General features: G+C 44.8%; 1 pseudogene; it reads left to right on the top strand.

Annotated features, from left to right (window-relative positions):
• Positions 1–3,009: 3,009 nt before the first annotated feature.
• Positions 3,010–11,488, top strand: part of LOC110312039 — a 13,005-nt pseudogene continuing 4,526 nt past the window's right edge.

Below are 11,488 nucleotides of genomic sequence, written 5' to 3'. Positions count from 1 at the left end.
CACTAATATAAAGCTGCTGTCATCTGGAAGGTCACTGGGCAGGGACAAAGGTGAATGAGAAAACACGTGGGGCAAGCACCAGCTATGCCAGTTCCCAGCACCATATGCCAGGAGCGGGGAAACCAGCCATATGGTCTACTGGGCAGGAGCCTGTCACATATATCACCACATAACACATAGGAGGAGCTCAAAAGTTATTTGTGGGGTGAATCAGTGCTGGAGAGAATAAGCGGCAGGTGACAGGTACCCAGACAGTGAAGGTGACTGACCTGGCCTATCTCAAATCATCATTCACCTTTGACTAAGAACTCTTGCCCAGATGTCAAACCCAAGGGACCCTCTTAGCTTGCCCATTTGTCTGATGGGGGAAGGTTTTTATTAGGCTAGACACAGTTTCTACATAACTACAACAGTCAATGACACTTTGGAATACACACATCCTTCTGCCTTTGCATACCAATTTTGAAGTTATACTCAATTTTTTTGTAACTTTGTAAAATCAGCTTTTTCAGTCTTCCAGGTTGATAATGCACTGTTATTAAGAAATAACGGTAATTTAGGGTAGTGGGATGCTCAGGGGACAAAGGGGCTTGCTGCACACATCTGGGATGCTAGTCTAGTCCTTGGAACCCAAATAAAGGTGGACGGAGAAACCTGATGCCACAGGTGTCCTCTGACCTCTACATGTATGTCATCAAACACATGTCTTCATCACACACACACACACACACACACACACACATACATACACACACACTAATACATTTTAAATTAAAAACAATAGTGACAAGCATTATAAGAACAATGGTGAATAAGATAGCAAGACATATAACATGCTTTTCTCTATGTCAGATATTGTACCTTAATTTCTATTATCTGATTTGGTCCTGACTGATGTGACAAAGTTCTAATAGTAACTTCTTGCCCAAATTTACACAGTAGTAAATATCCATACTTGGCAATGGGACTGTTATGAAATGAATAGGAATGGGAAATGCCTTCCCATGGGCGTGTGTGTTAGATGCTTGGTCCTCACCTGGCAGAGCTATTTTGGGGAGGTTTTAAAAACTTCTTAGGAGCTGAGTCTTAGCTTGGGGAGGTAGGTCACTGGGGGTATGCTTCTGAAGGCTCAGTCTGGTCCCTGGTTCCTTTGTCTGCTTCCTGTCTTCTAGGATGTGAGTAGCAGCTACCACATGTTCTGTCCTGGTTCACCATGGGCCCAGACTCTGAAACAGTGACATATTACTTTCCTCTCCCCTTTTAGATGTTTTCATGAGATTTTTGTTGTTGTTTCGTTACAGTGAGGACACTATAACTGAAAGAGTCCCAGGGTTCACGCAACAGCCACGCTTCTTCTCAATGCCTGTTTTCAGATCCAAGGGGCATCCCTCTCTAGTGCAACCCCTATTTTGAACAGCAGTGACAGAATATTGAACTGGGAGATGAGAGATGAGATCCTGGACTGAACTTTCCAAAATTTGCCAACAGTACACCTTTCATCAACAAGTCATCGTGAGCCTCATTGACAGCCACTATAAAACAGAGGTGACAATATCTACACAATGAGTGCCACCCCCATTGCAGCTGTTAAAAAAGTTAAATCATGTAGATGGCACCACTTTACAGAATAAAGAAGCTGCTGCTGCTTAAAGAATTGTCACTGTATCTCAGATCCGGGCAGATGGCTTCGTGGACCAGACTCAAGCTGTTACTAGAATTGATTGTGAAGGTCAGACTTGCTCCTACTGCTGTGAACCTGGCTCTGGATTTGTCTTTCCCACCCCATCATAGGAGTACTGTCTCAGTGAGGATCCCTGGAGAGGCCTGAGTCAAACTGCCCTGGAGACATTAGTACTTTAGAATGTCAGAGAGAGAGGCCAGGAGGAAGGAGAGTCCATCTTTTTCTTTAAGCAAGGCTGGAGAAGGTGCCGGCTCTGAAAGCCTGTCCCTCTCCTGACTCTAAACCCGAAGTGGTAGCTTCTTTCTGTTAGTAAAATGGGACACCCTAACCCTGGCTTTTGCACATTACCACGTGAGGCAGCTTCTCCAGATCCCTGGACCTGGAAACTTCAAGGAAACTATAGTCCATCCACCCATCCACTACCAGAGAGAGCCTGTATTGGTCCATAAAGACTCACAGGCTTTGGCCCTGTTCTTTGGGGGGGGGGGCAGCCTTCATCTGGGAGTAGACATAGATGCTACCCTCGAGGGATACTTGGTATGTTTGGATAGATTAGATTCTTTATATTCTGACCTCTCTATTTTCTTTTTCTACTTCAGGGGCCGGAAGAAGGGGGACTGTTTCCAGACTATTTTAGGTGAACTTGTTAAAGAATAAAAAAAATGAAAAGAAAGAAGAAAACGCGCGAGGAGACGTCACAGCTATTTTTAGCTGGCTCTCCTCTCCCTCTAGGCCATGGGCTCTATTTGGGAACCTGTGTCTTTGGTGGGCAGCCAACCTTGTGCTTTTTCACAGAGCAGTTGCTGGCAGAGGGCAGAGACACTTCTGGTCCTCCTCAGCGCATTCATGGTGACAGGCTAACCTCTGTTCTGGCTCAGTGCTCCTGGCCTCCAGTGGCTCAGCGGCTTTCTATCGTGCCAACACGATGCAGTCAGGACTTTGGCTCTGCCCTCAGGCTCAGGGACATCAGAACACAGCAACTTCTAGCAAATTAATGACTTTGTATGGCCACATGGTATGAAGAATCATTCATTATTCACTGGCCTGGGATCCCTTGCAAACTGTGATCGTATGACCTGCTACCTGCTCGGGGATCCTTGCTGCTAAATACAAACCCAGAAATTCATGAATGTTTCGTTCAAGCGGAAACGATTTCGGTTTTGAGATGGCTCATCAAAGAAACTGGGGTGGGGGGGGATAGGGAAGAACATGCATAGTCAATCGAATGGAAATGTACCAGGGACCAAACCCAGTAGATCTGAGACCCAACTCAGGAAGGGGCCAGCATTGGCAAGGAAGAGGCTCCATGTGGGAGGTGACAGGGACCGATGCAAGGAGTCACCAATTGGACGGTGCTGGGACCTGACACAGACAGTCTGGTTCAGAAACGGAGTTGCTGCAAGAATGAGGTCCTCGTCTCCAGTTCTAGTGAGAAGTTAGTGGGGTTTCGGGAAGCACAACAAAGAGCCACAGAATGAGAGCATACGAATAAATAGCAAACGCTGACTTTATTCCTACTGCTTTAGAAGCTGAGACAGTCAGATCCTCAGTGTCCTGTGAGGGCTTCCCGCTTCACAGGAATTACTTGCTGTCTGTGTGCTCTCGTGGGGAGAGAGGCCATCCCCTCATAAGCACACTCATCCCATTCTTGACAGATCTACTCTCGTGACTAACTTTCCAAAGCCCCAGCCTTCTGACCTTACACGTTGAATAGTTGTAACAAATGTTCAGTTATTAACAAGCAGTTTAGGTAATGATTTATTAGAAAAGAGAAAAAGTACACTGCATGCCTTATTTGCTTCCCGGCTACTCTGACAAACACCATGACTAAGAGAAACGTGGGAGAGGAAAGGATTTATTTGGTTTGCAGGTTACGCTGAAGTCAGAAATCCCGAATCTTGGAATGTGCCTTACAGGTATATTTACCCAAGTGCAAATAACACAGCCACAAAGGTGGTTTATAGTATTTGGTTTGTAGCACTGAACATATGAAAATAACATGAGTGTCCACCAATAGCAAAGCTGTGAAATAAGCTATGGAGAATCTGAGTTCTGATGTGGAAAAATAGCTAGGATATATTAACTACAAACAAGGCAAGAATTTTAAGGATACTCTAAAGCTTTGTTTTAAATGAGGAAGGGGAAGAAAATGGAAGAGGGCTTGAGAGACTGATGGCAGTGGCTGGCTGGAAGGGGACTTGAGAGACTGATGGCAATGAATGGCTGGAGTAGGGATGAGGACCATGCATATGTGAACTAAATGAAGCAAGCAGCTTGCTAAATATATTTACATATTTTAAATTTATGGTCTATGTAAACTATTAAAGATCCACAATTAAACTGAAAAGAGGAATAAAGAAGCTGAACAACCAAACCAGATGACCCTGCCCCACAAGTTTGCAGCGACGATCCTTCCTGTAATCAGGCGGCCTCTTCCCATCTCCCATGACAACTGTGGATCAAAACCACTGACCTCTGCAAACCACAGGCACAGATGGATGTCACACAGTCCCGACAGAAACAAATTAAATTATTTTGTAGGAAATAATAACGTAATTAAGAAAAAGGAGAACTGGAGGCAGGTCTTTGCAAGAGAAAAATTGTAAAATCATTAATTTTCACAAGCTAGAAGAGTGTTAATTAAATATCCTGTGGCTAAAGTGAAGTTTATTTTTTGAAAGAAAGTTGTCAAGAGGGACTAGGAAATTGTATTAAGCCACCACTATGATGTGAATCTGGGTGTTGTCTCCCAAAGATCCATAGATAAAGGCGTGTTCCCTGGGCTGTTGGTAGCAAAGCCCCTGTTGGCCTAGAGTGGTGACATGTTTGCAGCCCCAGCACCTGGGACAGGAATATCAGGATTTTAAGGTCCCTGTCTGAACAGTAAATCTGAGACAAGCATGGGGTACATGAAACTCCGTCTTAAATTCTACTCAAAAAGAAAAGGACAGAACCCTGTGGACTTTGTAGCAGTTGGCCTCTGGAAGGCCTTAAGGTCCTGAAGGGAATTATAGCCTCTGCCTTCTGGTTTAGACTGAGCGCTCCATCAGACAGGCATTCCTACCATGTGGTGTAAATGTTTCTGGAGGCCTAAACAAGCGTAACTACCTGATCTTGGCTTGAACTCAGAACCGTTAGCCAAAATAAACCTCTTTGCTTCATAAGTAGCATGTGTCAGGCATCCTATTGTAGTGATGGGAAGCCAATACATCAGCAGTCTCGTGAAGCACACTGTATGATACCCTCTTGGTATCTTTCCACCTCACGGTGAGCTTCAGTTATGTCTCTAGCTCTTTCTCTATGCCTTAACCTCACAATCCTCTACCAACATCCCCAGATATCTCAGAGTCCCTCCCACACATAGCTAAGCCCAGTGAAGTAATGCCTGGGATTTACAGCCTCATTTTCCATGGATTCAGTAACCTGTAGTCAATTGGCCCAAAAGTATTAAGTACAAAATTCCAGAAACAACAAATTCATAAGTCATAACTTAGAAACTATGAGAACTACTACAAATTTTAAAATGATAATTAAAAAGAGTGGTGAGGCATCATAATGAACACCTGCAGACTCAGCGCCTGAAGGCCGAGGCAGAAGGACTTTGAGTTCTTGACCAACCTGTGCTACCTCATGAGTTCTAGGCCAGCCTGGGCTACCTCATGAGTTCTAGGCCAGCTTGGGCTACAGGGTGAGATTTTCCTCAAAGAATAAAGGACAAAAGAAAGGGGGAAGTCAATTAGCATGTACGTAGCTCCATGAGCCTCCCCCACCAGACTCTGTCCCTCCCAGGACGTGATCATCTTTGTCCAGCACATCCACCCTCCGTGTGTCAGCAACCTGTCAGGCACTCTGCAGCCTGCTCAGCTGCCAAAATGACAACCTGAGCAGCTGAGTGTCTATGTTGGGTAACCTTTATTTTATCCTTAATAATTACCCAAGGTGCAATAATAATAATGATAGCAATTTGGAAGTGTTTCCTAAAGTAAAAAAGACGAAAGTTCTCTGCGTTATGGGTTTGGTGTTATTTGTGGATCCAGGAACATGTCCTCTGCAGGTTAGGAAAACTACTGAACACATCTCACAAGTCAGTTCTCCGTGCAATGTAAGCAGGGTCATTTCTTCTCCCCTCTTCCTTTGCACCGTCAATTCTAAAATCTCATAGATCTCTGTTGCTTTCATGTCTTGTTGAGTCTCTTCTTCCTCTTTTTACATGTCACTACCACCATGACCACCAGTCCCTTCTAACTGACCCCTGTGTTATAGGAATCACTACTATGTTGTCTTTCTGCCTCCAGCCTGTCCAGTCCATCCCTCATATCCATTCCCCATATACATCATCTAATTAGTGCCCCATGACTCCTTTACAAGGTAAATACATGGGTTAGAGAGATGGCTCAGGGGTTAAGAGTAAATATTTCTCTTGTAGTAGACAAAAGTTTGGATCCTACCACCCACCAGGCAGATCATAATTGCCTATTACTTCAGCTCCAGGGGATCCTGTGTCCTCTTCTGGCCTCCATGTGTACTTGCATTCATGTGCACATACTCCCACATAAATGCATACACACACAATTAAAAGTCATTACTTAAAAATAAACAAACAGATCTGGGTAGCTGTGTTGTGCTTGTGAGCCTCATGGGGCCAAAGGGCATGAGCTCCCATAACCAGCAAGAGATCAAGGCCACAGCTCCAAGAAGGTCCGGGCCTGCTGTGCTTATGTCTGACAGAGCTGGGCAAGACAAAGTGACAACCCTTCCAACTGCCACACAATCACAAGTTTTGGCTGCTCTGGAGAACACATCAAATAGTCAGAGTCCAGGCAAAAAAAGCACATCTATGGGGTTGAAGCAGGAACTTAGTGACTGAGCTACGACCCTCTGACACAAGGTTCTACAGGTCCATTTAGGGACTGTAGACTCTAATGACAGCCTATATCAATGTAACATACCCATGTTCCTACTGACTACCCTTTCAAACCACTAACAAGAATTTATATTTATAACAAGAATTTATCATCCAATATTAGCAGTAATGGCAGCATTTGTCTTTATAGTCTAACCATAGTCTCCTGGCTTAACTCTTTCTGCTATGGGACCCTAACACACACCAGAGATTGTATGTATGCATAAACAGAGGTAAGCACAAAGCATCGTCTGGGAAATAGACTCAGGAGTATGCCAGGTCATGTGACCTTGAAGTCAAAGAAGCCTGCCTCTCAGCTGAGTAAACTTTACATGGGATGCCACTCCTCTATCAAGCTTTATCTTTGTATATTTGAATTTTGTTTACCTTCCTCCATTCATTCACAAATTCATATTCAGGTTCTTACAGCTCTGGGCAATGACTGCTTTTGGAAACTGTATAGCAGTGTGAGAGTTGTTGTCTAACAGTAGCAATCAAAACAAAATACATGATCATGAGTATTAAGCACCAGTATCTTAACTCACACTTGGCTATGAGGCTGAGCCATCACCACTTGACCATGCTTATGAAGTCTTCTGACAGGGAGGAAGATGGATACCCAACTGTCGTATCAAAGGAAGCAGCATCATTCTGATAGCATGCACCCCCTGTGGGAAGTTACATGATGACTTCATGCTCATAACTGATGTGGTTGGAGAGTTGGTATTGGGCCTATTGCATTGGCAGAACAGAAAGTGTGATGTATTTTGTGCACACCAGTAGAGGAGTGTGCTGCTCCTCCTTCTGCAGAGAATAGAAACATCCTTTGGATTCCAGCATAGGGCCTCCAAACACGTCATCATTTTCATTTACATTGTTGAGGGCTTCTAATACACTGCTTAACTGTTCATTCTCACACTGAATAAATTCTGCACACTGTCTCATAGACAAAAATGATCAGCTAATTGTTCTGCTATTAACTGATTATCTTTTCCACTCAGGTTGCATAACAGGACTGTAAATCTAGTTCTGTACCTTCCTGCTGGAGCTTTGTAATCTTTCATATACTGTAATTCAAATTCCTTACTGTAGTCTCTAGAAGAGAGTGAGTAGACATTCCAGCATCCCCAGCACGCTTCCAGGTCAGCCTCATTATCCTGAGATCTAGCTGGGCACCCCCCACTCCCACATTCTAGTTTGGATGATAAATTATCTGGTTTACCTAACTCTAAGTTTTCCAACAACCTGACTCTTGCCTAGCTCTCCAGTTTCACCTCCCAGTACTTAGTCAGAACACTAGAGATATCACTACTGTTTCTCAACAGAAAAATAAAAAAAAAGATCCAGTAATACTAAACTCCAGATCACTCAGCTCACATATGCCAAACTTCTCATCTTCAGACTCATTCTCCTACAGCCTGTGTTCATCAGGCTTTCAGTTACTATAACAAAAAGAAACCAAGTAAGAGAGTTCCTTGTCTCTCAGTTTCAGGAGCTCCAGTCCATAGCTGTTTGGCTGTGTTACCTTTGAGCCTGTGAGACATTACATCACAGCAGAAGCATATGACAAGAGACTACTCATGTCAAGACAAACAGATGAAGAGAGTGGAAGAGAAGGAAGTGCATTCCCTTTACTCCCTCAAGGACACACCCCCCAAATGGCCTAACTTCCTTCCATTAGGTCCCACATCTTAAAGGTTCTGCGTCCTCCCAATGGTCTGCAACTGGAGGACAAGCAACTTTTTGGATTATCATCCCTCCAAGGGAAGTGGGGACATAGAAGCTCTGCCAGAGACTTACATTGGAGGTCAGACACTGTATTAGTTTGGGTTTCATTGCTGTGAAGAGACACATGACCAAGGCAACTCTTATAAAAGACAACATTTAATTGAGGGTGGCTTACATTTCAGAGGTACTGTCCATTATCATTACGGTAGGGAGCATGGCAGCCTATGCTCCTACATGGTTTGGGAGAAGGAGATGAAAGTTCTATATCTTGATCTGAAGGCAGCCAGAAGGAGACTCTCTTTTCCACACTGGGTGTGGAACTTGAGCACTAGGAGCCCACAAAGCCAGCCTACACAGTAACACACCTCCTCTAACAAAGCCTTCCCCCATAAGGCCACACCTACTAATAGCGCCACCTCCTATGAGTCAAGCATATTCAAACCACCACAGGTATCCTAGATTGATTATTGAACGATGCGTCCTGGGAGAGACAAGACACCAACCAGGAACTCTCAGCAGCCTCCTCTACCTTGCCCTCCCAACCCCCAGGAGAAGCAACCACCAAGTCCAACTTGGCAGTCCATTCTGAAGAGACGTTGCAGAGCACGAGGCCAGGTACTGTGAGATGATTCATTGCTTGGAATCATGAGGAACTTGGGGAGCAGGAGAAAGCTGGAGGAGCTGGTACCCACTTTACCCCATCTTGATTTTCTTTGCCTTGTGTTCACCAGTGTGTTTAGGGAATTTACGATTGCTGCCACGGAGATAACCTGAATGGTGGAAGAAGCAGATCACACGGTCTAACGAGAGATTAGCATCCTTCACTCTTGCTTTCCAGCTCTGTGACCTTGGCCTTCCTACTGAATGTCCACCCCTCTCCTACAGCCGTTGCTTCCTCCCTACCCACCTGGCATTCGCCGTGCCTTTTGAGAAACACATACTTGAAAGCATTCTTGGCAATGTACTCTGCAAGCACACTGTGTTGTGACATCATTGTTTGCTTAATTAATTTGCATTCCCCTAGCCCTACCAGCCAGTGAGGTAATGGGGCTCACTACCTGCTACCCTTGCAACTCAAGCTGTGTTTTTGCACCTGTAAAGGTTCCTCTCAGGATTTCTCACACCCCTAGGGCCATGTGCTAGGTATCCATGCAATCAAACTCCACAGGCCCAGTTTCACAGGTGTTCTCCTGGACCAGCCTCTTTGCCCTCTTGATCCAGGGTTTTTTGAAAAGAAAAAAAAATCTCTGCCAGTCCCAGCAGAGATCTTGGCCCACTGTGTGCTCATGGAGGCCTCTCTCCTTTCTGTGTATTGGGAGGTCGATCAACCTATTTGATTCCATCCATATTGGGAATTGTAAGGGAAAGGCATGTGCTGGCATGAGATAGGTATTCAACTACGCATCATTTAAATCTGGATACAAATTGTAGGAGCTGCAAATAATTAAATGCATCCCGAACAACTGTCTTTTTTAAAAAAATGTATATTTTTTCACGGTTTTGGAAGAAGTCCAAAGTCTGCATGGTGAGGACCTTCTGACTGTCCTGTCCAAGGCAAGAGGCAGAATGGTAAGAGAGAATACTGACAGCATCAAGCCCACGTATAATTGGCACGGACCCACTCATGAGGGTAGAGCCTGCTTACTTAAACACCTCCCACTGAGCCCCATCTTCAAACACTGCTAATGCTGTGTATTCCAGTCCCAACCATAGCAGCTGCTCAATCAGGAGAGAAAGAAAAAAAGTGGGTGCCAGGGAATGGGCAAAGAAGCAACAAGAAGAGATCATTGTCCAGGAGTAAACAGTCTAAGGAAAAAGTAAATGCAGGGACTCAGATGAGATCCCAGGTCTCTGTCACTCCCAGGACTCTGCTGTTCTGCTTCCTGTTCAGAGTGGAGTTCTCTTGCTCAACAAGAAGAGAGGGGATGTTGATGCCCACAGACCACCTTCATTCCATCCCTCTAATCACCCACATGTGCTTCCAGGGCAAGAGTCCAACCCAGCCAGCAGCACATGCTTTCCTATGAGTCTGTCTCTACAACAGGAAGGTCAGGTTAAATCAACTGGGCATAAGCCCTTTGCTTGTGCCCAGAGGCTGGAATGTTGCAATGGACCATTCTAGTAGAGATACGAGTGCAGGGCTGGGAGCTGTTCTGAGAATAAGAAGGTGTTGTCCACAGAAGCAAGAGATGAAGATGGAGCCAACCAAAGCATCTTATGTCCCCCAGTGCAAGAGGACTAAGGAGACTGCACGTGAAGAGTCAGAGGCATCGTTTTCTATTATGGTGTTTAAGATATCCATTGACACAATGAACGGAGCAGGGGTGATGGACAGAGTCACACAGGTTACTCATGAAGCTACATCCATTACAAAACTCTGGTCACAGTGATCAGAATGCAGCAGGACACATGCAAGGGTGTTCTTTATAAAAGCCTAGAAAACATAACCATCATTGAAAGGTCAGGAAAGAGATGGGAGACAGACTTAGGGCTCTCCAGAAATTCATATCACCCCCCACCACACCCCTGGGAGAGGCAGCATGCAGAGGATCAAGAAGGAAATCCCACAAGAGGACTAGACACTGGATCCTGACCTTGGGGAGGAACAAGATGTTTCTAGTGCCCAGCAGAGAGCAGGGTAACACCGGGATTTGAGATGGTGACAGAGGAAGTGGGGATGGAAACAGTGAAGAGGAACTTCATGGGAGAGAGGACAAAAGGTGTTCTTGTCAGTTTCTGATAACAGAGGAAGATAACAAAACGAAACCAAAGATTCTCCTTGGGGACAGACAGATGTCTGAGAGTGTCTATGGGAGGCTGGAAAGGACCAGTGTGCCCTTTAACACATAGTTTTGGCCATGTACACTCCCAGGACAAAAAGATGCTGATGTCTGAAATGCAGAAACAGTGGCCATTCTCATGACATCTGCTTCTGTTTCTGTTCATAGTAGAACTACGTTTTCTAAAAATAATTTGTACCTTTCTTCTATCTCCATAAATGCACATCCACAACCAGTGACAGGAGGAGATAGACAGGCAGATAGATAGATAGATAGATAGATAGATAGATAGATAGATAGATAGTGTAGTGGCTATTCCTGGTTGTCAACTTGACTATATTTGGAATGAACTACAATCCAGAATTGGAAGGCTCACCAGTGACCCTTATCTGGAGG

This window comes from Mus caroli, chromosome 16 (genome assembly GCF_900094665.2).
Source record: "Mus caroli chromosome 16, CAROLI_EIJ_v1.1, whole genome shotgun sequence".
NCBI lineage: Eukaryota > Metazoa > Chordata > Mammalia > Rodentia > Muridae > Mus > Mus caroli.
The sequence above is the reverse complement of the archived record's forward strand: the minus strand, read 5'-3'. Positions and strand labels throughout refer to the sequence as shown.